At 37.4% G+C, this 27,422-nt stretch overlaps 1 protein-coding gene, 1 non-coding gene and 1 pseudogene across 2 annotated transcripts in view; all 3 read left to right on the top strand.

Moving 5' to 3' along the window:
* Positions 1-27,422, top strand: part of CADM2 (cell adhesion molecule 2) — a 344,096-nt gene that overhangs the window by 86,574 nt on the left and 230,100 nt on the right. The gene's annotated exons all lie outside the window — the stretch shown is intronic.
* Positions 20,466-20,592, top strand: LOC131479941 (U2 spliceosomal RNA; annotated as a pseudogene).
* LOC118758939 (U6 spliceosomal RNA) lies at positions 26,486-26,592 on the top strand. The gene has a single exon (XR_004995888.2). It is a non-coding gene; the product is annotated as a U6 spliceosomal RNA (small nuclear RNA).

Raw genomic sequence — 27,422 nt, forward strand, 5'->3', positions numbered from 1 at the left:
ATTTATGTCCTATTTTCCTGACTTTGGGAAATAAGATCTAATGCAAATCATTGACATTATTTATAAATATGTATGCATAGTGTGTTTGTATACAACATGCCTAATATTATATAATTATTATGGTTTTAAATACTGTGAATGGCCCATGTATTTTGTAAGTCTTGGAGAGAATTAGACTATTTCCTTGTTTTTATCTGCTATGTAACAAAATATTCTAAGGACTATATTCTAAATATTTAATTGTATCATACCTCTTATTTCTATAGAAACAGTATCCAGAAGTTAGAATGTTGGGCTAAGTAGTATCATCTTTTATCATTTGTTTGGTTTTTTTTTTTTGAAAGGCAGAGAGAGAGAAAGAGTGAATGACCCATCTTCACATTCATCCCTCAGATCACAACACCCAGGGTTCTGTCAGATTGAAGCCAGAAGCCTGAACTACATTATGATCTGCCACCTGAGTGGCAGGTTCCAAAAGCCTTGGGTGGCCTTGTGCTGCTTTTGCTGGGTGCACAGAGTGAGCTAGATCTGAAGTGGCACAGTGGGACACAAACCAACCCTCATATGGGATGCCAGAGTCTCAGGATGTGGCATAACCTGCTATAGCACAATGGTGACCCTGCAGAACTATATTGTGATTCCATCTTTTTGTTGTTGAAAAACTTCCCTAAAGAGCAACAAGGACATGATTAGGAACACAAATTACTTCATCAAAATTCAATGATATCATGCCAGTGTAGAAGGAGAAACACTACAGGCATTCAGGATTCCTGTCCTGCTCACTTTAACTTTCTAGAAACATTCCATTCTATAATTGGGACTATTGCTTAACTATGTAAGAAGAACTGATGGATATTTGAGGAAATCCAGTGTGCTTCTCCCTGTTTATTCACTTAAGGCATATGTTTTGAAAGGAAAAACAAAGACAATCCTATTGCAACATTATGAGCTCAAGTGCAGATATATGTGTGCAGACAATGTGACCGATTGTTCTAAATGTGACACTGTGGTATTTATGCCATCTTTTGTCATGTGCCTCTTTCCCCACCCACCCTCTCCCTGTGTCAGCATCTTCCTTGAGATTGATGGGTCCCTGGCATCTTCCTGCAGTTCTTCAGGCAATTTCGGTGCTAGGGTCACTCAGGGCCTGCTTATATGCTCTCTCTCTCTGAAGACGTAGATGCTTTCATTTCTGCTTTAGGGACTTGCCTGAGCCTCAAGGTGTACGTGGGAAGGATCCATGTTGCCTGGACGCAAGTGGACTCCCATGATTTAGGAAGCAACTCTTCCTACAAAATACTGCAGCCCTTCTGCACCAGAGCTTTACTTCTTTGAAGAGAGAGAGATGTCAAACCCTCAGCACGTTTTCCTTACCAATCTTCTGTTAAATCGAAGGTCTTCTTCAAGTCTAGGCTATGTAAATCCAAAAAGTAGGAAAGCTTCATTTTCCTCTGATTTTGGAGTGATTTCCTTTTCTTCTGATATGCTACTGAAGAGCCTAATTACCACCTGATTTAGAACGATTGAACAGGAGAAAGAGAAGACCTAAGCAGATCAGGAGACTTAAAGCAGACAGCCGATGTACTATAAATTGCATCCCATACTCCCATGACTCTGGATTTACATTTAGCAAGAAATCAACTTACATTTTCAAGTTTCCCTTCATTTACTGTTGTGAGATAGTGGTTTCATGCTGAATCCATGATGTTTGCTTTTTTTTTTTAAAGATTTATTCATTTTATTACAGCCAGATATACAGAGAGGAGGAGAGACAGAGAGGAAGATCTTCCATCTGATGATTCACTCCCCAAGTGAACCGCAATGGGCCGGTGCGCGCCGATCCGAAGCCGGGAACCTGGAGCCTCTTCCGGGTCTCCCATGCGGGTGCAGGGTCCCAATGCATTGGGCTGTCCTCAACTGCTTTCCCAGGCCACAAGCAGGGAGCTGGATGGGAAGTGGAGCTGCCGGGATTAGAACCGGCGTCCATATGGGATCCCGGTGTGTTCGAGGCAAGGACTTTAGCCGCTAGGCCACGCTGCCGGGCCCGATGTTTGCTTATTTTTACTTTTTTTTTTTTTTTGAGAGTATGTGATGTAGAAGCTATCAACAGTAAAAGAGGTGTTGCCTCGTTAAAATTCTGGTCAGGATGCCAGTAATCCGTATTAGGGTTCTTAGGGTCAAGTCTTGCCTCTGCTTTTGATCCAACTTGCACCATAAAAGGCGAAAGATGATAGGTCAAATACTTGCATACCTATGTGTTATTGCCATGTGGGAGATCTATATAGAGTCCTCTTCTCCCAACCACAGTTCAGTGCTGCTCAGCCTAAGTAGCATTAGGGATGAGCCAGTATAAGGGGACTTAGCTGTGTCTCTCAATGTGTGTCTCTGTCTCTCAAATAAAACGTCTTTAAAAAACATGTATTTACATTATGGTCATATTTGAGTAAATAAGTGTCATATTACTGAAACACTGACCTTTGTAATATATGACATATTTTTCCATGAAACTTCCTCAAAAATTTGGATAGTAATGGAAATCCCTGTCCTCCTTCTATTAGAAAAAATGAGAAAATGATGAAAGAATAGGTGTCAAGGAAAGAGAAGTCTAGCTCAATGGGAAGTAAAGGGAGTCAAAGGATGAGCCCATTCTAACTCAGTGGAGAACCCAAACTTTGTATTCCTGTGATGTTTTTGTGCCTTACATAATACTGAATGTATAGGCTTGAAGTAATGTAATAAAGTTTATAAATTAATCTACTCAGATACAATCTACACATCATTTTATTGTTTGAAGTAGATTGGAAACTGCCTAGATTTGTGCAAATAAGCAATGTCAATGGCTCATCAAAACTATTGGCATAATCAGATTCACGTAGATTTGCTTTTACACATTATTGACGTTGGCCATGTAGAAACATCGTATAAGAAATTGAACCCTGTTAAGATGACATCCAATCTAAGGAGGCAAAGCAACTGATACAGCAATAATTTTTCACATAGGCAAATCTCGTCTTTGAACATCTGTGATGTTTGAATCTTAAGGAATATGATGCACTTTCAGCTTTATGAGTATATAAAATGCATCTTCAATAGTTGTTAAAATTCACATGTATGAAATTGTTTTGTAAATTGAAAACTATTTTTTTTCTCCTTAAGCCATAATCTCCATTAGTGGAGAGAGAAGAGTCTTTGTGTAGTTTTTCTCTATTTAACTCCCAGGAAGATTCCTCTTCGACACATCAAAGTCCTTCCTATCTCCTGCTGCTCTTAATAGGTCTCAGTATCCTTAACTTTTAAAATAAAAGCATTGAGATTTTCACTTCTGTTCTCATAATCAGCTGTATCTTATTTATGTCTAGACAGATATTGAAAAAAACAAAAGAAGGCAACAGTTCCAACAGGAACTAAAGCAGGCAAAGGTTTAAATTGTCCTTGTCTGTCCTTTTTAGTCAATTTCTTCCCCTCCCCATTTTCTGATGGGTATTGTGTTTGCACAGGAACTCTGTATTTCCTTCAGCTGAATTCTGACTTATCTGAGTCTAATAATATCACGGCTTTAGATGTAAATGTTGTAAAGACTGGAAGAGAAATATTTTTCTTTTTTTAAAATTTTTATTATATTTTTATATTAATTATTTTGCATTATGTTACAGTTTCATAGGCTCTGGGAATCCCCCCCCCACGCCCCTCCCCCCTGGTGGCTTCCTCCACCTTGATGCAGTATTATTTAGGGTAAAAAAGGTTCAAGGGCTATAGGAAAATGGGTAAGACTATTATTTCCATTTTGTTTCCTTCATGTTTAAAGGGGGGGTATTAAGGGAGAAGGCCCACCCAATTTCCCACCCTCCCCAGGTGGATGTAGGGCATGCTCCGAGGTTCTTGCTCAAGTGGTTTTGATGGTTCACCAGTTATGAATCGCTGCTAATCTTGACACTCCAAGCATGATGAGGTCTTTGAAGAATCCACTGATTGACATAGTCCATCATATAGTCTCCGTTTGCCCCATATTCGGCTGCCAACATATTGCTGAGATGGTTGACTGACCTGTTCTGTCTTTTGTCTTTTCTTGGTTAGGGTTCTGAGCATTTCGATTGGGGTGATCTCCAAAGAAACTTTGTCTGAGGTGTTCTCAGACCAGATTCTTGTATGTATGAGCAAGTACAGGGCCCGTCACAGTCCATCACCTTGATCGGCTGGTGGTTGCAATTGCTGGGTTGGTTCTGTTTTCAGCCCCAACTTCCACTAGAACCAATGGGTGTTGCAGTCCAGCCTGTTTCTGCCCAGCACATACTTGGCCCTCGCATAAAGCAGTGGGAGCTGCAGCCTAGTTGGAGCGACCTGCAATAACCCCCACCAGGCCTGCCCCCTACCCTGGTTTGCCAGTATGTGTAGCAGTAGTCCAGTCTGTGCCACATCCTATTTGGCTCTCATACATGTCAATGGGTATTAAAGCTTTGTTCCATCTAACCAGCTCCACTATGCAGCCCACACAGATGCTGTTGGGTATCTGTCTAGCCACCCAGCCCCTGTGCTAGTTTTCTTGCCCTCCCGTGGAAGTGGTAACCCAAGAGGGAGGAGCCCAGAGAAATATTTTTCTAGTCACAGCCAACATAGCTCAGTTTTGTATCTGAGAAGCCCTCCGCACCTGCCGTACTCCACCTCTCCACAGCTACCATTGTCCTCTGCTGCATTTAGTTCTGTTTGGGGTTTGCCTTGAGGACCCTCTCCAGTAATAGCCCTTGGCCTCTCTAGTAGCACTTAGAGCATATGATGAATTTTACTTTTTTTTTTCTTAAGCTAGAAAAACTTGCTAGTTCTTAATACACTGCCCAGGTACTCTCTGCGGGTATCCAGTGTACATTAATGGAATAAAGAAATTAAGCAAAAGAATTATTCATAGAGAAAGTTAACCCAAGATATGCTACAAATACCTAGCAACGTATAACAATAATACAAATGAAAGTATGCGATTCTTATTCAGCACTCATTAAGTGCAGATACTTCCCTAAATTCTTTTTAGTCATCGTCTCATGTCATTTATATAACAATTCTAGAAGAAATGGAATTTTTATATATTTCATTACAATAAAAATAATTTGCAGGATAATTATCATTCTAATACCTTCACTTTGATGGATAATATTGGTATAATATTTTCCCTACTTGTCTTTGCATTAAGAAACAATTTCATGAAATACAAATGAATTTTGGTATAAGTTACCAATCTTGAAAAAATGCTCTAAAATAGAAACAATTCAGGATCTAAATGTCTCTTAGAATAGTTTGTGAAATGTTGTTTACACAGAAAAAACCTGGGAAAATTACACAGAAAATGCATGCAAAAATGCTATAGGAAAAATAATAACCCTCATAAAAATAAACCTCAGTTAGGAACTTATATATATTATACTTACATAATCCTATATACTTATAGGATAAAGATATTTGTGTACTTAGATTGAGTCACTATACACAGAGGAGAGGGTATATGGAATATTACTGCTACTATTATTAAACTATAGACATTTTCTATGCAAAGATTTTAATAGTAATCTGGTACTCTATACGTACTTTCACACTGTCCCTTTAGTAATGATCAGAGGATATGATTAAAATCTGTTCCATTTAGGTGTTATAATTTTCTGCATGAATTAGGTATGAATTATAAACACTACCGAAGTTTAGAAGAAGTTTTTTTGAATTGTCTTAAGACACTTCATATTCTTCATCTTCACAGTTAATAACAAAAATTCAATCTCTGATCATGCATTTACATATTGCTGGAATGTCTAATAATTTTCTCACCAACTACATGTCTTTGGGAATGTGTTTTCTTCTTGAATGAATTTATTTTGACATCCAGCTTAACATTTGCACAAATCTGAATGATGGGTTCCCTGCTACTTAATTTCCTGAAATGACTTGCCTAGCTTTCTAAAACTTCCCATTCACCCATCTATCTTTATTCTTGAATTTGAAAATTTGAAAACAAGACTGAATTGTGAGAGCCAGGAGGAATAAAAATGCAAACATCTTTTCTCTTGATCTCTTATAATATTTGAACTGTTCTTCAATTCACTGAAAAAAAAACAGCACAAATTATGCATTATATTGCATGTAAAAATAGGATGGAAAAAGTATTTTGTTACTCCTTTTATTTGTGGTAACAATTTATAAATTATTCAGTGGGATAGTTTCATTAAAATAAATTGTAAAAAACATCAATTTCCATTATAGTATAATTACTGTTTCACATACAATTAGAGGTTTAATGTTACTCTGGCACTCCCAAATATAATGTAACGTTACTTTTATTTAAAAAGATTGAACTTTGTTTATTTTAATCTTATTTGAATAGCAGAAAGAGCCTGAGAATGACAGAAAGGCTGAGGAAGAACTTCAGTTTTGTAAGTTATCCCTACATGGACCCTGCAGCCTGCGCTGTCAGCCAGTCACAATCCTGGAATTCAGATCCTGTAGTAGGCAGCATGGATGCAGTTATTGATTTTTATATTACCTGCTGCTCCTTATGGTGCTCATTGGCAGGAAGCTAGAATCCTAAGTGGACCCAAAACTGAAGGCCAGAGACACTGAGGCGGCACCCAAGAATACAAGGCTGTGTCATAACAGCTATGCTGAATATCCATGGTGGAACTACACCTTACTGCCTTTTATACTAAAGCAGGATTGTCAAGCTATTCAAGCTGTCCTGTTTGCTCTTGGGAGAATAGATACAACTTCACATGTGACAACACCTAATACATCTTAAAATAGAGTAACTTTGTAAAAACTGGTTTTATGATAAGTGACCACTAAAAAGTATCTTTATGACAAGACTCATCACAGTAACAGGTAAAAGGCAAGTACTAGATTTGGAATTTACATGAGAACCTCCAACTAAAATAAGCACAAAATTGCATCTTGAAAAGTAATATTCGGGGAGGAGTATTAACAACAAGAAAGAAATAATGTGGGTTAAACGTGAAGATGTAGAACATGGGGGATCTTTGAGCAGAGGAGCAATCCCATAGCTCAGGCAGAACCAGGGCAATGGTTGTGGAGGTAGCGGTGGTGCAAGTACAGCTACAGAGTGAAATCAATGCGCATAAACCTCACTTAGGAAGTAGGTCTGGTGAGCAAGTTACTGCATGTGCCTGAACACAATGCGAATCACTTGAAAGCCAAGCTTCATGCTTTGAGTGGAAAATATTTTTCAAATGTATGCAAGAATTTCGACAGACTCATATGGATGAAACCATTAGCTGAGAGGGCTTTGCCTTTTGCGACTTAAACAGGAATCAAAGCAGGAAAATTTGCTGTGCAGGGAAACCTCCCAGGGCAAAAATATATGGAGAGGGCTAGACTGAGTGTGTTGGGCTTGCACAGACCGCAGGAAAGTCTTTGAATCCCTCCCATCTCCTCCCTTCTGCACCCTCCCCTTTTTATTACATAATGACACACATATGCACATAAATCAAGCTTTTCCAACATGCATCACATTCTGGAACTGAGACTCTGTCTATATTAAAGGATTAAAGTTCCCTACGTCCCCAAACACACACTGCTATCTATAAAGAGAAAAGAGAGAATACACTGTTTCTAGGAAGTATCCTTCATGATCTGGTCCAAACCCAAACTAATATCTGAATTGCCCTACCTGTGAAAAACAAAGCAACTCTGGATATAATTTTTAAGTTTTACCAATGTATTTTCATTTTGATTTTTAATCCAGGGAGAGGGAGACGGAGGGAAAGTTGCATCTCACATTTGCTGTTTCACTTTCCCATACCCATAACGTGCAGGCTGGGCCAGGCAGAAGCTAAGAGCAACAAATTACAGAGCTTCCACATGAATGGCAAAAAAAACTCAGCTTCTTATGCCATTACATGATGTTCCTTATGGTACAGATTTGCAAATACCTAAAATTGTGAGTGGAACCAGGACTTGAGCCCAAGTATGTAAAAGTGATAAGTAGATATCTGAACTACTGTGCCAAATGCCCAAAACAGGGTACTGTTTTTGTTTGTATGTTTTCTTATGCAAGTAAATAAGTAACTTGCATCATGTAAGAGTGGAGTTACAGTAACAAAAATAATTTCTGGAAAGAATTTAACCATGCAATTGTTAAACACAAATAACAATCTGGAAGACATGGGCCAACTAAATCAGTGAACAGGAAAGGGTATCTAAAGTACAATCTGGAAAACAAAGCACACTGGGGAAAAAAAAAAGTACATTTGCCAGTGTTGCTTCCCTAGTGAATATTTGCCTTACAGGGTAGGATGTACAAATAAAAGATGCTCACAAAGATATTTTTGTCACACAGCTGCAAAGGTAGGCAGATCTGCTTGCCATGATTGATGGTATTGTTTTTCCTTTTAATATGACAGAATTTGTTAAAAAAAAAAAACAAATAAAACAACTGTGTTTCCATGGATCCTGGGAGCTGTACTGTATGCAGCAGATTGCGGGTTGTATACAATATTCAAACACATTACAGTGGTTTTTGAAATGGTGAGGTAGTATGAAAAATGTGGTAAGAAAGTCCTGGCTTTGATGAAAATAGAACCAGAGAATGCGATTAAGAAATGATGGAAAGGACAGAAGAATGAGAAGATGGGCAATGGAATGTAAAAGATAATATAGGTGCTGACCTTGAGAAAAAGAAGTGTATAAAACCATAATCAGAAAAGATGTGATTGTAGAACAAAATGTGGGAAATATTTGGAGCACTGCTATAGCTACACTGCTACAAGTAATTCTAATAAGAAACAGGTGCATTCTGCCTTCCACAATAGCCTGTGGATTAACATATACACAAGCCGGCACACACACACACTCACACAAATGCAGCAGGAAAGAGAAAGTGGATGAGAGAGAGACTGAGAGAAGGGGGAAAAGAGTAAAAGAGAGAGATGTTTGGGCAATTGTTGGCATGCTATAAAAAGTGATTTTCTTTTCTGGATGACCCTCTCAAATGTTGCCCTCTATCTCCTCAGAGGAGGTGGTCTGAGGATAACCATCAAAAAATAACTGAGCACAAAAAAAGAAACCCACAGGAGCTAGCGAAGATGAATACAAAAATGTACAGCGAGAGCAGCAAAAATCTCAGCGCCTGCCAGGTAGCCAGGGATGGATGTAGTGCTGTGTCAACCACTGACTTTCAGTCAACTCACTGCTACCAAGCCCCTGCCACATTAGTTGTCTGGTCTTTTGCCCTTTATGATGAAATCTATCTAGATTCTACTCTACTCTATTATGTTATTATTATTATTATTGCTGTTATACTTGTCAACTTTCACTTAGGCCATGCTATCATATATCTGTGGTTTGTTTAAAAAACATCTAAGTAGAGTTTAGTGGGCACCTTTACTTTAGGATAGCTGAAATTACTTAATTCCTAATCAAGTAGAAATTTTTTTTTTTTCAGATTTCAGCAGGGTGAGCTAGGGATGTCAACTACCACAAAGCCACAGATGGGAAAGTGTGAAGTTGAGTTTCTTTATTTGTTTTTTAATTACTCTAGATACACTGTTGGCTTGGTAGTGCTCACTTAGAGACCAAAGGAGGTAGAAAAACAGTAATGGTCAGGAATAAATTATATAAACTCAGAAATGTTTTGTTGGTAGTAGAGAGTTCAGTAGATTAGCACCAGGTTGGTACTGTCACATAATTTGCTGGTAGGAACACAACAGAGCAGCTTGTAAGAACAGATGAGCCAGGGCACAAATAAAGCAATGAACATAAATCAGAGAAACTTAATTTAGCATTGGACATCTAGATGGCGGTCAGTGATGCTGTTCATTATTACCACACTGCCATGCACAGAGGAGACTCAAAAAATATTTGTTGATGGTAATTATAAGCTCAACAAGAAACATGACTAGCATTTTCCCTTCATTTAGACCATCTTTTTCAGAAAATATTTAGATGTTCATCATTACAAGGAAAAGGCGCCTTGCTGAGAATTATTTTAAACACTATCTGGACTTTAAGATATGCTTGATTATTATGCTTTCTTTCTAAAACAGACTCAAATTTATTCATACACTGTATTCTATTTCCATTAAAAATGTCTCATTTTTGCATTTTCCTGATGACTCAATATTTATTTTGGTTTTATTTGAGATAGAGCTTTCAGCATATAATCCATTAAATTTAAAAACAAACATCACTAAATGTGCTTTCACCATGGCAATAATTCCATCCTAGATAAATCCCATTGACTAACACAATGTTAACTTCACTTGAACTTGTCAGTTTTACATTAAAGCTTTATATTCTTTGTACTGTCTCAGTGCTCTGGTGTGACTGTATTTGCATGTTTATTTTCTAGAAAATGAGACAAATTATAAATGTGATTTTTTATGCATAGTCCTGAGCTTGACCAAAGCTAGAGTGGTGAGGTGAGGATCAATACCACCACCAACAACAAAAGGCCTAAATAATTGCATATCCACACCTAATGGATTCCTCTTGGTAATAAAAAATATATTATTGCACATGTGATTAGATCATTAGATACTGCTCACATTTTTGGATCTCTAACAGAAGCTGATCTCATTTATCATAAATGTTTTTCAGAAATTGTATCAATACATGATTGATTCTCTTTTTATTCTCTTTTCATTTGGGAAAAATACCTGTACATCGGGGACACTATTAGAGATTCTCCATATTGGTTTGTCATTCCTGGCTATCCTTTGTATTTTTCCAATTTTCCTCAAATATATCCATTTATAGGATTCCTAAGTAAGCAAAGAAAAGGAAATTCTAAGTTAAAATATATGTTTTAAGATTCATTCATTGATTTAGAAAACACAGAGTTTGACACAGGAAAGACAAAGAAAAAGAGGTCTTTTGCTTGCTGCACTCCCAAAACGACGGCCACAGTTAGGGCTGGGCCAGCCAGAACCCCGGGACCTCTTCCGGCTTTGTTTGCAGGTGCTGGGACACAATAACTTGAGCCAGTCCCTTCTATGTTTCAAGGTCGATTAGCAGGTAGCTGGATTAGAAATGGAACAGCTGGAATTTCAACCAGGGCTCTCATGGATTCCAATGCGACCACTGTAATATAATTATGTTTAAGGACTAGATAAGATTCAATAGATACACATTTTATTGATCATGAAATTCAACACAATGCTATATAATAAAATGTAAATTAAGTATAAGCAGTTAATACTCTTCTACATGGGAACTAAAAATACTCTTTTCTGGGCCCGGCGGCGTGGCCTAGCGGCTAAAGTCCTCGCCTTGAACGCCCTGGGATCCCATATGGGCGCCGGTTCTAATCCCGGCAGCTCCACTTCCCATCCAGCTCCCTGCTTGTGGCCTGGGAAAGCAGTTGAGGACGGCCCAATGCATTGGGACACTGCACCCACGTGGGAGACCTGGAAGAGGTTCCTGGTTCCCGGCTTCGGATCGGCGCGCACCGGCCCGTTGCGGCTCACTTGGGGAGTGAATCATCAGATGGAAGATCTTCCTCTCTGTCTCTCCTCCTCTCTGTATATCCGGCTTTCCAATAATAATAAAATCTTTAAAAAAAAAATACTCTTTTCTAAAATGTGGTTATCTCAATGCCACCATTCTTGATGACAATATCAGTTATATTTTACCAGGAGGAGGAGATAGGTAAGAAAGAAAATGGATTAAGCTACGTTTTGCCATAAGTTATCACATAGCACTTGGGTTTTTAGTTACCAGGCTGAATTTAATAACAAGAAAGTATGTATTCTGGAAGTCCCATATACAGATCAATTCCATATAGTTAAAAGAGTTGCTACTAAATTTTTAGTAAACACTATCATGCTTTGATGTTTTTTTTCGTAAGTTTTAAGTTTTAAGCAGCAGAATCTCCAAAATCTAAGCATCTAGTGTGGAATAAAACATTGATAATGATAAATACACATGGCTAAAACACAAAATTGAAAATTATGTATACATTTTTACAATGAGACACTTCTTTATTTCTCAGTGTTTTTCTGTTTCACAAAACCCATATAAAGATGTTTCATGGTCTCTTGTGAGTGAATTTTCATACGTGATTGTGGTTTTACAAAGGAAACATTCATATACTGTCAGAATTGCTAAAATACAAACTTTTCTGAACTCTTACTGTTCTGAAAGAAATGCTTTTCTAAAAATAAAATGTACATATTGGGAAAATGTTCAAATCAATGTGCTAGTTGTTACATTCAAAATTCCATTACTGTTAATGAGATTTGCAGGCGTAACATGCACAGCAAGTTACTCTGAAATTTTTCCCAGCTGTGTCCTTGAAAGATGGATATTTCTTTTCTTTCCTTTTAAGAAAATCATTTTATCTGAGCCATTCCTTTTCAATATATCCATTTGTGCATTCATGGCATTTATTTCACATAAAATGCTGGACTTCTGTATCAAAAAAAAAAAAAAAAAAACCAAGTATTTGTTCACTGCATCTTGTATGAGCCACAGACAACTCACCAACATGAACTTCAGCACCTTAGCATGGTTCTGGTGTGGAACTTCTGCATAATTCATTATAAAAGAACATGAAGCACTCAGAACTCAGTGTTCATTCAAGGATGTGTTGCAGTATTAACAGCACAAGGAAATAAGTCCTTTCTATACATAATTTATATGAGACACTGGTAAGTTTATACTGTGCTATGGAGTTGCTTTAGTTCATTTGTAGATTTTTCAGGGAAGTTGATAGTAATTTATGGAGAAACCATATATTCAAGTTCATCTCCCGCAATTTTCTATTTTGTATATATTTCTTCGGAAGGCAACTGAGTAATGATATTCAAAGTTTCAAAAGTTCTGTTTTAAAAGCAGGTACAATATTAATATTCAGGAAAATTAAAACAGAAATGGGTTTTCAACTTTTAAAAATTGTGAACGTGATTTTTATCTCATTTTCTTTTATCCCACATTGACTTGCTACTTCGCAAGAAATAGAAAGTTGATTTATATCGCACACAAGTTCTGCTAGCAAGATTATATCTTATCAGAGCTAATGCCCTTGGCCATTTCTTTTAGCTAGCATCTCTGTGAGGCAGGAGAGGATGTGAGACTCAGGACCACCTGCAGGAACATTTGCAGAACACCCTTGGCCATTGCTACCTCTTCAATATGTGCCTTGCTGAGACGTGGAGATCTTATCACTCATCTGGCTTCTGCATTACCTTGGTGCATAAATATGGGTACAGCTATTTTCTAATTTCCCTTGGGCATTAATGATGTTTTTCTTTAAAAATATAATGACCAGTTCCTTAAGAGGAAAAAGAAAAGTTTTGATCTTCATAGACTTGATTCCACAATTGCCCTGCCCACAATACTAGCTCTTGCTTAAATTGGGGTGTGATATTTATCTGTAACCTTTACAATCCTTTGTATGAGTTAACTAATGTCTAGATTGCTTACACAACACAACAAAATATAAATGTGAAGCAAGTGTTTATTAGTATGTATTCTTTCAGACAAGAATAGCAAGGGAGAAGTCTGCTTGTATACAGTAAAGCTGCAATTTTATTTTCTTCTATTTTCTATCAATGGGTTGTTGAATGTCTACTACTTAAAATTTCACTACCGTATTCGTTGGGAGACAAGCTTAAAAAATATTTTTAATCATATACATTTTAAGAATCAGTGGTGAAAAACAAAATGTCATAGAGAAAACACAGGAAACATAGTTTCATTCTTGTTAATTGTGTCGGCAACAATTTCTCTTCTCCATAGAGATTAGGCTTCTTACAATTAGGAATTCTCTTCTCAAGAAACTTATATTAATTCATGACTGGTGATTAAAAATACTGAGTAGAAATAACACAGCAACCTAGTTTATAAGAACAGAGAATAATCTGAGAATGGTTATGGCACTTTAAGCAGATTTACATATTAGATATACGTAGTCCAGTGATGGAGCCTTATTCCTAATAGTAAATACACCAGTTAGATGCCCATGTGACACATCGGAGTGCCGAGGCTGTATTCTTGACAAGCTTTACACTGATACACACTCTAAAAGGCAGTGATGGTGGCTTCTGCTGTTGAGTTCCTACAACTGATACAGGGACCTAGATTGGAGCCTGAGTTTGGTCCCAGTACATGCCTGGCCAGCAGAGACATATGCTGCATGCTCCAGCAGATGATAACTCTCTCTCTTTCTTTCTCCCCCCTTCTCTCAAATATTTCTTTAAAAATACAATACATTGAATGCATTTTAATTCAATTATTCATTCAAATAGACAGATTCAGTATAAATAGATAATTTTAGCTGAGATCCTCTGCGCGGAAGTACTGCAAGATTCAAAGGCTAAAGAAGCAATACTGGAAAGGAGGCAGTTACAAGCACTGAAATCAGGACAAATATTTCAGCCAAGTCTTTCTGGAGCTCTAGAAATAAGGTGACTCTTTTTTAGTTGGAAGGTTAGATTTACAGAGAAGGAGATATAAAGAGAAAGATGTTATGCATCCACTCATTCACTCCCCAAGAAGGTGCAACAGCCAGAGCTGAGCCAATCTGAAGTCAGGAGCTAGGAGATTCTTCTGGGTCTCCCAGGAGGATACAAGGTCCCACAGCTTTGTGCTGTCCTCTTCTGTTTTCCCAGGCAACAAATGGAAAGCTGGATGGGAAGTGGAGCAGCTGAGACATGAACTGGTGCACATATGGGATCCCAAAGCATGCAAGGCGAGGACTTTAACCCCTGGGTTACGACAGAAGGACCATGGAGTGATTTTTAAGAGTTGTCCCTTAATACCAGTGACATTACAGTCCCTGTTGAAGCCATTTAGCATGTGGCACTATATCCTCAATGATGTTTCTTTTGTCATACTTATAATCTTTCTAAAAAATCAGTATGCACTGAGATCAACACAAATGTAAGATGTTACACTGTCATCTCACAAATGTAAGATGTTACAAACATAGTCATCCATCTCTGCTAGTTCCATTTCATATTGCAACATCCTTATTAAAGTCTCAGTTCATTCTGTATTCTTCCCAAGCCATCCGAGTTACCTCTCCAGGTCTCTGCTGTTTGAGATTCCTTCCTGTGTTTTGGAAATGTACGGCCTTTTTATCTATCCCTCTCTTTCCCCGATTTCTTCCTCCTCCTTCACTCCTCTCCTCCTCTCCCCTCCTTTCTTCTCTCCTCTCCTCTCCCCTTCATATTTTCTTTTCAGTCTCATGCTTTTAGATTTTTACCATACAGTGTGTGGGTGTGTGTATATACACATAGTATATAAGCATGGCTATAATAAACACCACAGAAGTCTGATGTGTAGAGATAATTTGTCTGTAATTTAATATGTGGCAATACTTTTGTATTTCCTTTTTCGCTACATATGGCCTCTTATAAGATTGACTGATATAGAAGCTTTTGGATATAGTTAATTCTTTTTTAAAACATTTATTTATTTGAAAAAAAGTTACAAAGAGAGAGTGAAACATTGAAAGAGAGCAAGAGCAAAAATTAGAGAGATCTTCTGTCTACTAGTTCACACCCAGCAGCCACATCCAGGCTGTTTAGGAAACTAAACTCCTATCCAAGTCTCCCATTGGATGACAGGAGTCCAAACTGTATTACCAGGGAATTAGATAGGAAGTGGATCAGCTCAGAATCAAATTGTAATGGGTGGCTTAATAGGCTATACCACAACACAGTGCTGTTTATATTCATTTTAGATGAAGAAGAAGGTACTTTATATATTAATAAGAATATCTTATTTGGCAATGTCTTCAGTTAGAATTCATGCGGTTGTTTCTAACATCCACCGTTACAGACAAGATGCAGTACACAACTTAGACATACTGACAGGCATTCTTCAGAGCGCCTGAATGAGACTTCGAATTTCTTGCAGATAAAATTTCTTAAATTCCATGTGGTATCTGATGTAGAGCTGACTGCATAATTGTACCATGCTGATGGATTAGAGGGAAAGCTGTAACTTTGGATCTAGTGGCAGAACCTAACTATTTTAATTGGAATTTTATGTGATAACATAATTTATAATACAAATGGAGGAAAAGAAAAAAGTGAATAAAATAATCTCATCAGTCATAGCTCTTTGCCATCATCATATTAGCAAGTTTCTTTTCTTTTAATGCATCATATTAAAATTTAAATGCCAACTGCTTATGCAAATTTTATCTTTTTATTTTTCTGAAATATTGTACCATGAACATTTTCAAAATATTGAAAAAATTTTTGGCACTATTTTTACTAAAGAAAATAGCAATTCATTGAATTATACTTTATCCTTCTCCATGCCAACATGTAATTTAAAATGAAAGTCATGTCACAGAAAAATTTATTCATAAAGAATTACTACCATTAGCAGATAAGAATCAAACAGTGATAGAAAAATAAAATTTCTTTAATTATAAATGCATCATAAATAAGCATAATCTGTATAAGGAACAGGTGGGTAAAGAATTTGCTATAAAATGATTATAACTTAATATGTCACAACAAAAAGCAATTTTTATTTACATAAGGTGGAATCACATTGCTTATGTTCAAACTCCAAATCTTCAGTATAATGAAGAAACTTTTACAAATATATAGTCCAAGATAAAATTCACACTTGAAAGACTTAACATAGGATATTTTCCTGTGTGAAATGTTTATGCTGTTTCAAATTCCTTATTCATAAAGAAATATATGAATGGATCAGGAATTAAATCATCTCCAGAAAAGACTGTGGAAATGACCCCAGTTCTGACCCTAGTCCAGCCCATTGAACTTGCTTTCCCCTTAAAGCTTCCTGGTAATGTACTACATTTGTGTAACAAAAGCATCACCGGATATCTTTCATATTAACTATATCCTTCATACTCATAACACACTGTAAAGCAGATACTGTAAATATCCCATTTACAAATGGATAAGCTAAAATCACAGAAGGTATGAGCTTAAGATCATGCCTTTAACAAAAGGTTTAGAAACCTCACTTCTGAGTTATATATTTTATTCTGATAATGTTAGGAAGCTGAACTTTTGAAAGGCTGCTAGAAATACAGAGAACACAATGTCAAATTCTTAATACATTTCGATTCCTTTGTTTCTTGTTTGCTATTTGGATGTGGAGAGTATTTTTTTTTAAAGATTTTATTATTATTGGAAAGCCGGATATACAGAGAGGAGGAGAGACAGAGAGGAAGATCTTCCATCCGATGTTTCACTCCCCAAGTGAGCCGCAACGGGCCGGCACGCGCCAATCCGATGCCGGGAACCAGGAACCTCTTCTGGGTCTCCCACGCGGGTGCAGGGTCTCCCACACGGGTGCAGGGTCCCAAGGCTTTGGGCCATCCTCGACTGCTATCCCAGGCCACAAGCAGGGAGCTGGATGGGAAGTGGAGCTGCTGGGATTAGAACTGGCGCCCATATGGGATCCTGTGGCTTTCAAGGCGAGGACTTTAGCTGCTAGGCCACGCTGCCGGGCCCGAGAGTATTTTTTTTATTAAGATTTCTCTAACTCACCATTTCAATGGGTATAAAATATTTTCTCAGCCTTGCAGCTATCACTCTAATGTCCTATGGCATACAAGTGTGGATTGGATCTAGGATACACCAGACTGAGCTAGACTCCAGCATCAACTGGTACTCATGAAAACCAGGATAGGTGTAGGAAGTTTTGGGATAGGTCTTTGCCCCTGCTGAGCCCTATGTGAATGGTATCTGGGTTTGGACCAGGCTTGGCTGGATTGTAACACACAACAGTAAAGATCAGAATGAGTGAACGGTCATTCCCGGAAAGGCCACTGTTCCTGCTAGGACAGGAGGTAGACTAAGTAGGGCTGGCCCAATGGGTGTGAGATCTGTCACTGGGTAAGTTTCTGACAGAGGAGCTTGGGGAACTCCTCTATCAGGACACAATTCCTGTAGGTGAGTACAAGATCTAAGATAGGGAGGAGCCCAGATCAGGACGAGTAACGAAACCTACCTGCATGTATTTGGTGCAGGTCAGGGCAAATCAGGCTGGGCCAGTTCATCTCAGTCACCCACTGGTGAATCCGAGCACCAGAATGGAGTATGGGTCAGGGTGGGTTAGGCTACAACACAAGCCAGTTCACATGAGGGCTGGGACGTGGGGCCGGCAAGGCTGGGCTAGGCTGTAACCTCTATCAGTATGAGATGGAACTCAGGGTGGGCCAGGCCAGGTCAGGCTACAATACCCACTGGCAAATGCCAAGGTAAGGCACACTATGGCAGACTGGGCCAAGGCATCCAATCAGCACACGTGAGACCCGGGGAGGGGTTTGAAGCTGGTAAGGTGGCTCGATGGGGCCCCTCTGCTGGACTGCCATTCTCACTGGTGACCATGAGCTTTGGAATGAGGGCAGAGCAGACCAGGCAGGGTTACAATACATATTGGCTTCATGTGAGCTGGATCAGGGGAAGGTCAGGCTGGGTTGACTGTTCCTACTGATGCATGCATAAGCCAGAGTGGGTGTGGGTTGGTTGGGCTTTGCCACAGCATTAGCTGATAGATGCTGACATGGAGGAGGGGAGAAATTCTGTCAAGGCAAACTGTAGAACCACCTGGACAGTGCGAAATTTGGGAGTAGCGGTGGGCCAAGTGGGAAAATACTGGATACCTTCCTCTTGGGTTGCCACTCTGACTGGTTAGCATTGAACAAGGACTGGGGCAGGCATGACTCAACAGAGAGTGGCATCCACCAGCATGTATATGGGCTTAATAGTGAGGCTGGTTGTATTGAACTTGGCTTCAATGCCCATTGACATGTATGAGAGCTGAATGGGATGTGGGACAGACTGGAGCAGTCTGCTGTACATAATAGCAAGCATGGAAACCATGGCAGGGGTTGGGACTGGTGGATGTTTTAGCAGGTCACTGACTACGCTGTAGCTCCAACTGGTTTGCATGAGGATTGAGTGTGGATTGGGCTGAATTGGGTTGGGTTGCAACACTCATTGGTTTGAGTAGAAGACAGGGCTGGAGACAGAACTGATCCCAGCATGTGCATAAGTTGATTGGAGTCACAGATGTACGGGACCCTGTACTGGCAAGCACACACAAGAATCAGGTCTGGGGGCCCGGAGCCATAGTGTAGTGGTTAAAGTCCTCGCTTTGCACATGCCAGGATTCCATATGGTAGCTGGTTCTAATCCTGGCAGCTCCACTTCCCATCCAGCTCCCTGCCTGTGGCCTGGAAAAGCAGTTGAGGACAGCCCAGAGCCTTGGGACCCTGCACCCGTGTGGGATACCTGGAGGAGCTCCTGCCTCCTGGCTTCGGATTGGCTCAGCTCCAGCCGTTGTGGTCACTTGGGGAGTGAATCATCAGATGGAAGATCTTCCTCTTTGTCTCTCCTCCTCTCTGTATATCCGCCTTTCCAATAAAAAATAAATAAATCTTAAAAAAAAAAAAAAAGAATCCGGTCTGGGATCACTTCAGATGAGGTTTCTTTGGAGATCTCCCCCCAGCTGAATTGCTGGACTCACAAGCCCAACAATGGAGAGAACTGCAGGTTCCATGGTCTGACTGTGAAGTGAATGTGTCAGAGCTACACCTCAGTTGTTTTGACAGAACAGTAGACAACATATGGAGGATATGGAGGATATGACACATGGTACACATGGAGGATATGGCAGTGCATTGGACTCTGCAAAGGACGCTTGTTACCAAAACAAAGGGTGGATGACAACAACCCAGCACTGAATATCTGGGCCACCAGACACTCTAAGGTGTACTATCCCAACCAGTAGATTCTGAAGAGATTTCCTCATAGTTGGAGTAGTGAGATCGGCAGTAATTCAGAATCATTGAACCATCAAAACCCCTTTAGCAGGACCCTTGAAGCATGTCCTACATTGGGGACCCTGGGGAGTTTTTGGGTGACTGTCCTCCATCCAAGGGCTAGAGGTGTTTGGGAGACAGGTTTGGTTTCTCTCCTTATCTTTCCTCTTCCCCTAAATAGAGAAAGGAAAATAAAATAAAAATAAAATAAAATAAAATAAAATAAAATACAATACAATAAAAGCATGTGGAAACAGTTGTATGACCAACTTTACTGTAGCCTGTGACTCTTATAAACATAATTAACTATGTATAAATAAATAAATAAATCTAAAAATAATTTAATTTCCTTGATTAGAATTTTATGTTGTGTATTAAAATGTCACTTATGAAGAATTCTAAGGTTACTTACAAATTTACAATCATATATATTAATTTGAAGGTTATTTACATGTATATGTAAATATTTCTCTGTCCTCTACCAGTTTCCATGACATCAGAGTATTGATGAAGATCATGTGGTTATATTAAGTATTCTCTTAGGGAAATTCCGTTTAGTTTTTTATACATTAATGCACTTGCTAACAAGAGATTCTTTATATTATTTTAGTATATGTTACTTTGTTTTCTCTGATTTTGTCCTACAAGTAAAAAATGTCTGTTCTTTTATTTTAGTTGGGAAATATAGTTCCCGGTTTTTGTTTATTCCCATACAATCGCTTCTCGGCCTTTTGGCTAAGATCAAGTGTAGTTTATTCCCATACATACTTTTGTACTAATATGCTATTTCAGTTGTTCATTTGCTAACAAGAGTACTTTAATTGTGTTATAGTATATCTTTGCTTTTTTAACTGGATTTTGTCCTGAAAATGAACATGTAGTATTCTATGGAGTTGAAACGTCCAGATTCAGTGAAAACAAAAGAAAATTATCTTTGGTATTTTGGTGCTAGAACATAAAATGCTCATGGCTCAATGAGAAATAGAGTTCAAATAAAATATGCTTGCTTGCTCTAAAATAATATATAATTAGTAAAAGCATTTCCACACCATCTTTCTACACAATATTGAAACAAAAAACAAAACAAAACAAAACAAAAAAACACCCCCCCCCCACACACACACAAAAAAAAAAGCCACTGGACACCTAGCCAGGATCTCAGATCCTGGACTAACTGTGGAAGGCTCACCATGTCATGGGCAGCCGCTTTAATTTTCTAACCCTCAGGACACTCATTTGGAAGATGACAAAGTAAAACTTCATGATTTTATTTCCATTTCTAGGTCAAAAATCCAATTTTATTTGCTTTGCTGAGAGTGAGGTTAAATTTTCAACTATCTTTACAATGCTTTAAATACCAGTAATAAAGCACAATTAGTACTGTAACCAAATCAATCTAATTTAACAGGGTGAAACATGAAGACCTCTTTATGGTTGTCATTCCAGATGTGGCAAGCATCCTCTTCAGATAAAGATGGCCATTGACAGTAGAAAACAGGAAGTATTAAATCATGGTTCTGTAATGTCTGGACTGTCCCTCTGAATTATATTTTTACCTAACTTGGGCCAAATACTTCTTTTTGAAGCTCTTATTTAAAGCCTGCAAATGGTTTTTAATTCTTTAACATCCAGGCAGGTTTTCCCACATCCTTTGATAATTTTCTGTACTGCAAGGGTGGACAAATGACATTCTAAGCTTTTGTATGCAGCAGTCTAATGATGTAGTGCTTGGACTTGATGGCCTGTGATAGATGCTATTTACAATGTGCACTGTGATGGATGCAGTTTGCAGTGTCTCTCCCTTTGACTCCTCTACCCTTTCCTCACATGGATTAAGTCTACTCTCTCACTGTCATAAATTAGAAAACAATAATTCTTCTAACAAAGTTGTGTGAGCCTTGGAAGTATGCACTTGATCAATCTAAATTAGTCCATAAGCATTCTGTTCAATGAAGCACAGGCTACAGTTCATTGGTTCAGTATTATTAAATAATTATCATGTTAGAATAACAGCACATCCTGAACCTCTTAAACTCATTGGTCAATTGACAAATTAATCTGTATCTCCTTTCAGAGATGTGGATTAAAAATTAATGTCCTTAGCAATGCATTGATTAAACACACACACACACACACACACACATACGTGTGGATGAACTAAAATGCTACTCAGGAAGATAAAGAAGATGCTAGATTTTTTTTTTTTTTTTTTGTGTGTGTGTGTGTGTGTGTGCGCTTTCCGGATCGGGAAAAGTAGTTTCCTTATAAACCACTGCAAATTCTTTCAATAAAATACGTACAGCTTAATACTAAAGAAATAACACTTAATATTTCCCTTTGACCTAAATTCTTGTATCTGCAGTTACCTATCAGATGCTTTTAATATTATAGATACATTTGACAGAAATGTTTAAGAAAAATGCCTTAGAGTGATACATAAAGACAAGTAAAAAAATTGGTAGAGGTAAATACCCAAGAAGCAATGATAATAGGCAAGACATTTGTGATATGTCACTGGAATTATTTCTGAAACAGTATATTTTTCCTAATAGTGATGTAAGGCTTTTCTCCAATTCCATCTCTCTGGATGGATGATGTATAAAGAACAGAATACGTGATTTTGATCATTTATGAGTATTTTATCAATGATCAGAAAGAATCATGGTTCTCTTTCCACATTGAATCAAAAGTCACAAATCAAGAGAAAGTTTTTTGGTATAAAGGAGTATAGATGCACTAAACCTTTACAAGCTTGAATAGCATTGTATTTTTTCTTTTCTTTTTTGGGGGGCAATGTAAAATGTATTCTTCAAAGAATTTGTGCACATCTGACACTATTGAAGGCAAATGGAAATATCAGGGGGATAGAGCCAAGTTGAGGTTAGAGAGAACAGTGCTAACTAGAACATTTATGAAGCAGAAAGCAACTCAGGCCAGTTTTGAAACTGCAAGTTGAGAAGGCCACTTGAATTCATATGGAAAAAGAGTTTCTTGTGGTATTAACTGAAATTTTGTGTTGTTAAAATACTCTCCAGATATTTCATTTGAATTTTTACGTTAGAATACTAACATTTTCCTTTACTTCTTCTCGCTTCTTAATCCTAACTCTAACCCTGTTCCTAAATCCTAAGTCTACGTGCTCTGTGAGGGCTAAGAGCCATGTTGTCTTTTTTTTTTAATGGATGCATGCAGGAAGTATGTGCATCGTGTGTGTGTGTGTGTGTGTGTGTGTGTGTGTGTGTGTGTGTGTATGTTTCTGCCTAAGCAGGCTCATGAGATAAACAATTCTTCAACCTAATTTGGTAACACATAAGCTAATTCTCAGAGAAAAACAGTGCATATTTCTGAACAGATATCACTTCTCCGACACTGGTGGTTAATATAAACACACTGTGGATCATGAAATTCCAAAGTACTAAGAAACAATGGTTGATAGCCTATGTTAAGTTCCTATTACTCTGGGCCCGGCGGTGTGGCCTTAGCAGCTAAAGCCCTCACCTTGAACACCTCGGGATCCCATATGGGCACTGTTTCTAATCCCGGCAGCTCCACTTCCCATCCAGCTCCCTGCTTGTGGCCTGGGAAAGCAGTCGAGGATGGCCCAAGGCTTTGGGACCCTGCGCCTGCGTGGGAGACCTGGAAGAGGTTCCCGGCTTCAGATTGGCTCAGCTCCAGCTGTTGCGGTCACTTTGGGAGTGAACCATCGATGGAAGATCTTCCCCTCTGTCTCTCCTCTTCTCTGTATATCTGACTTTGTAATAAAAATAAATAAATCTTTTTTAAAAAGTGTGTCTACATAATACATGACAGCTGTCCTTGTTATATAAACAAAAATGGAATGTCCTTTGCCATTTGCTTCTTTTATCACTCTTAATTGAAAAGTGGGGCAAGCAATGCAATCTGGCTCTCAGAACAGGGAAGCAAGGAACCAGCATCTTCAGAAATAGATCGCTGCCATTGTTCAAGGACCTTAAACAGTAAATGCTCCTCTTACTACGTCTAACTTCTCACAGAAACACCTGCACCATCAAGTCCGTATTTTCAGATAGGACAAATGGCCACCCAAAAACTTTTTTATCTGTATATCCAATATTCACTTTTTATCTGTATATAATCACTTATCTGTAAATTGTTGAGTTGAATGATTGCTTTCTTTGTAATAGTATTCCTCCAAGACCTGTTCATATCTGATATTTCATCCATAGCCTGGAAAACCTGGGGCTATTGGCCTGGTGTGCGTGATTCCTGCGTCCTTTCTGTTGCCTGAGGGCTAGAGTCCACACCAGTTTTGGTTGTTTCTGTTCATTAGAGTTAGAATGATGCATTTTATGGAACAAATTAACATGTGTAAATTTGTTTTGAATAAATAAAAAATCAGAGGTAAATCAGATGAAGAAAGTATGCTAAATATAATAATTAAACTGTTTAATTTTAATACTGTGGATATTTCCTTTTTAAAGAGAAGATGTTAGCTCTAGCCATTAAAAGCAGAAAACCGGCTTATGATGCTGAATCTTCTTTTGATACTTAGGTTTGCATAGTTTATCTTTCTATCACCTTGAGTAGATAGTTTTGTACTTATGACTACACTTTGTGTTTTTCAGTGAAACACATATGTCTAGACTTTTACTTTCTGCAAATATAAAAATTCTATGTCTCACTGGGAGCAGTCCAAGAAAAAATGTGATAGATACTTCAACATACATCCCAAATTATCTGGACAAGGGAAAATATGATTTCTGTCTGAATACTGGTATTCTAAAATTTAATATAAATAGATGAAAATATTTTTCTGCATCGTTATTCATGATGGAATTTCTCAGGATGAGAGAGGAGTGATTAACAGAAAGTGATTATTTTCAGAGGTTTAAGAAGAAGATACTGTGAAGCATTTATATGTTGTACTATAGTCTCTGCAAAAAATCACAATGCAACATACTAAAGTAGTGGTTTTTGTTTTGCAACGAATTCCATAAAATCTTTATTTCATATTCTTTATCATCTTCAGTGATAAAAATACCATCCTCGTGAAGCATATTTATTAGTCTCTTGCAAACAGATTACTTCCATTTATAGTTTATTACATTTTTTTAAATGAGAAAAGTTCTGGCAACATAAAAAATGTGGTTTAATTTAAGATTCAAATTGTAGTTTTATTTTACTGTGAGATTATGAAGCCTAATATCTACAAAAACCACCTTACTTAAGACAGCTACGACAGGGGGCACAGACACTTCAGATAGCACTGATAGTTATTGTTAGCCCTGGGAGCCAAAACACTGTGGGACCAGGGCCAAGTAACAGAGTCAGTGTAGCTTCAGCATCAGTAAGTCCATCCCCTACAATGTATTTTAACTTAGTAATAGATAACACAAGAATATTCTGGTTCAGTTTTATTTCAGACATACATTATCACCTGCACTTACGGTTTTGCATATACAAATGCATACGTAAGGATGTGTGTACATATGTGTATACATAAATATTTAACTGATGTATCCTTTTCTGTAGAGCCATGGTCAAAAGAAACATAACTCAAATTGATAAATGAAATACTCACTGTTTCCAAAGCAGTCTCTAAATGCAAAGACCCCTCCCAACTTCTAAAGCATGTTCAATAGGTTCTTTGTGTAATATTTATGATCATTTCAATGTTAAAATAGAATACCATCTGTATTTGTGTGAAGCAAATCTAATCATCTTACATTCTTTCTGGTTTATAGCAGTATAATTTTAGTCCTCTTATTATCAGTTCCCTTAATTCACAAATAAATAATAATACTGGTGCCTGATTGAGTTAAAAGACATAGTTCAAGTAATTCCCATTGTATTTGGAAAATTATGATGACTGTATGATAACTTTATAAATTCAAAAATTGAAACCTATTAAAAATGCCTTATTATAACTATTTTTGTTGTTTAGCATCTAGGAATATTGACTCTATTAAATTTCAACCGTTAAAAAAATAGATTTGGTGCTGGATGGGGTGCATTTGTGACCTCGAAGTTCACTAATAGTTGAGCTTCCATTATCTCAGTTACATACCATATGATGCAATAAACTTATTCACTGACATGCAAAACGAATTATGCTCACACTTATGAGAACACCATGCTCCAACACACAGCTGCTATTCACATACATCCACTTGTGTCTACATGTTATTAGGCACTAAATTACCTCTAAAATAATTCAGTAATTTTAAAAGAAGATTTTTATTAAAGGCTTTTTAGAGCCACAGACGAAATATAGTTGTAGCACAAGAAGCCGTTTCAAACATGAATTCACTGATCTAGAAAATTACCTTAATGCACATATCAATATCCAAGCCAGTTGCTTATATTTCAGCATTTTTTCTTTGAAAAAAGCAAATTCCTTTTTGTGAGCATAATGAAAACACTTATGAAATATTATTGGTAAAATTAGAAGCTTATGTTCATCATATCAAACTGAAAGTTTTAATTAATAAAAAAATAAAGATTAAAGAACTGTTTATTTCTAGACTTAATGCGTTTTTCTTATTGGGAAGAAAATGAATATTGATAGCAAAAGTATCATTGGTGTCTTCATAGAAAGTGATAGTATCCACAGAATTATGGAGTAGCAAGCAAGAATGTTGAAAATCTGAAGGTATGGAGTTGATTTATTTTGAATGGATACTAGAAAAAGAAAAGATTCACTTTTTACTTCTCCTTTACTCATTTCCTAGAAACTGACTTTAAGATGCTTTACTTATGCTCACTTCAGCAGCACATATCCTAAAATTGGAACGATACAGAGAAGATGAGCATGCCCCTGTGCAAGGATGACACTCAGAATCCCTGAAGCCTTCCATATTTTTTAGAGAATTTACAAGATAGATCTCTGCTACCAAACAATGATGTGAATTCTTTTGCACAGAAATATTTAAAGTAGGAGAGTAAGACATGCCATCAGATTCTTCACCAATATTTTATGTGGTTAGCAGTTAATTTTAACCAGACTTTGATGTATTACAATAAAACATGGAACGGTTACACTTGAAAAAAATAAAATAAGATGGAGTATTTGTTAATGACATTAGGATAAGCATTGGATTTTTTCCTTTTTAATTATAAAAGACTATATTTTGGGCATTCAAGATAATATTGATAGATATGGTAAGGAATGTTTGAGAAAGAATTTTATTTCTAATACTTGCATAAATAAATATTCAACTGTAAGTGTCTCTGCATTCCATTCTTGATTGTATCTATTTGTATGAATTCCTATGTTGACAGAGAAAAATGAATCCCATATAACTTCAAATAAATGGAATTTGAAAATCAGGATAGATCACTAACATGCCTGAAATCTCTGCTAAATAATATGACTTGATTTGATATGGTCTTTGAATCACAATTTAATTCATTCCTATTTATGTGTTCCTCTAGTATAAATCAGGTTATACATTATTTATTCATATTTCCTTTTAAACCATCTGAAATTCATTGCTTATTATATTTCTAAGTCTACATACATATGCATATATTTCTTTACTTTCATCTGCTTATGCAAATTTTCAGTTTGTATTTGAGCATTATCATTTTTATGAATAAATTCTTTATGAAAATCTTCTCATAAAATTGTAATAGATCTAGTTATCCAAAACAAATTTGCTATTCTAGACTCATGTTTTTCTGTTCTCACCTT

The sequence above is a fragment of the Ochotona princeps genome, chromosome 3 (genome assembly GCF_030435755.1).
Source record: "Ochotona princeps isolate mOchPri1 chromosome 3, mOchPri1.hap1, whole genome shotgun sequence".
Classification (NCBI taxonomy): domain Eukaryota; kingdom Metazoa; phylum Chordata; class Mammalia; order Lagomorpha; family Ochotonidae; genus Ochotona; species Ochotona princeps.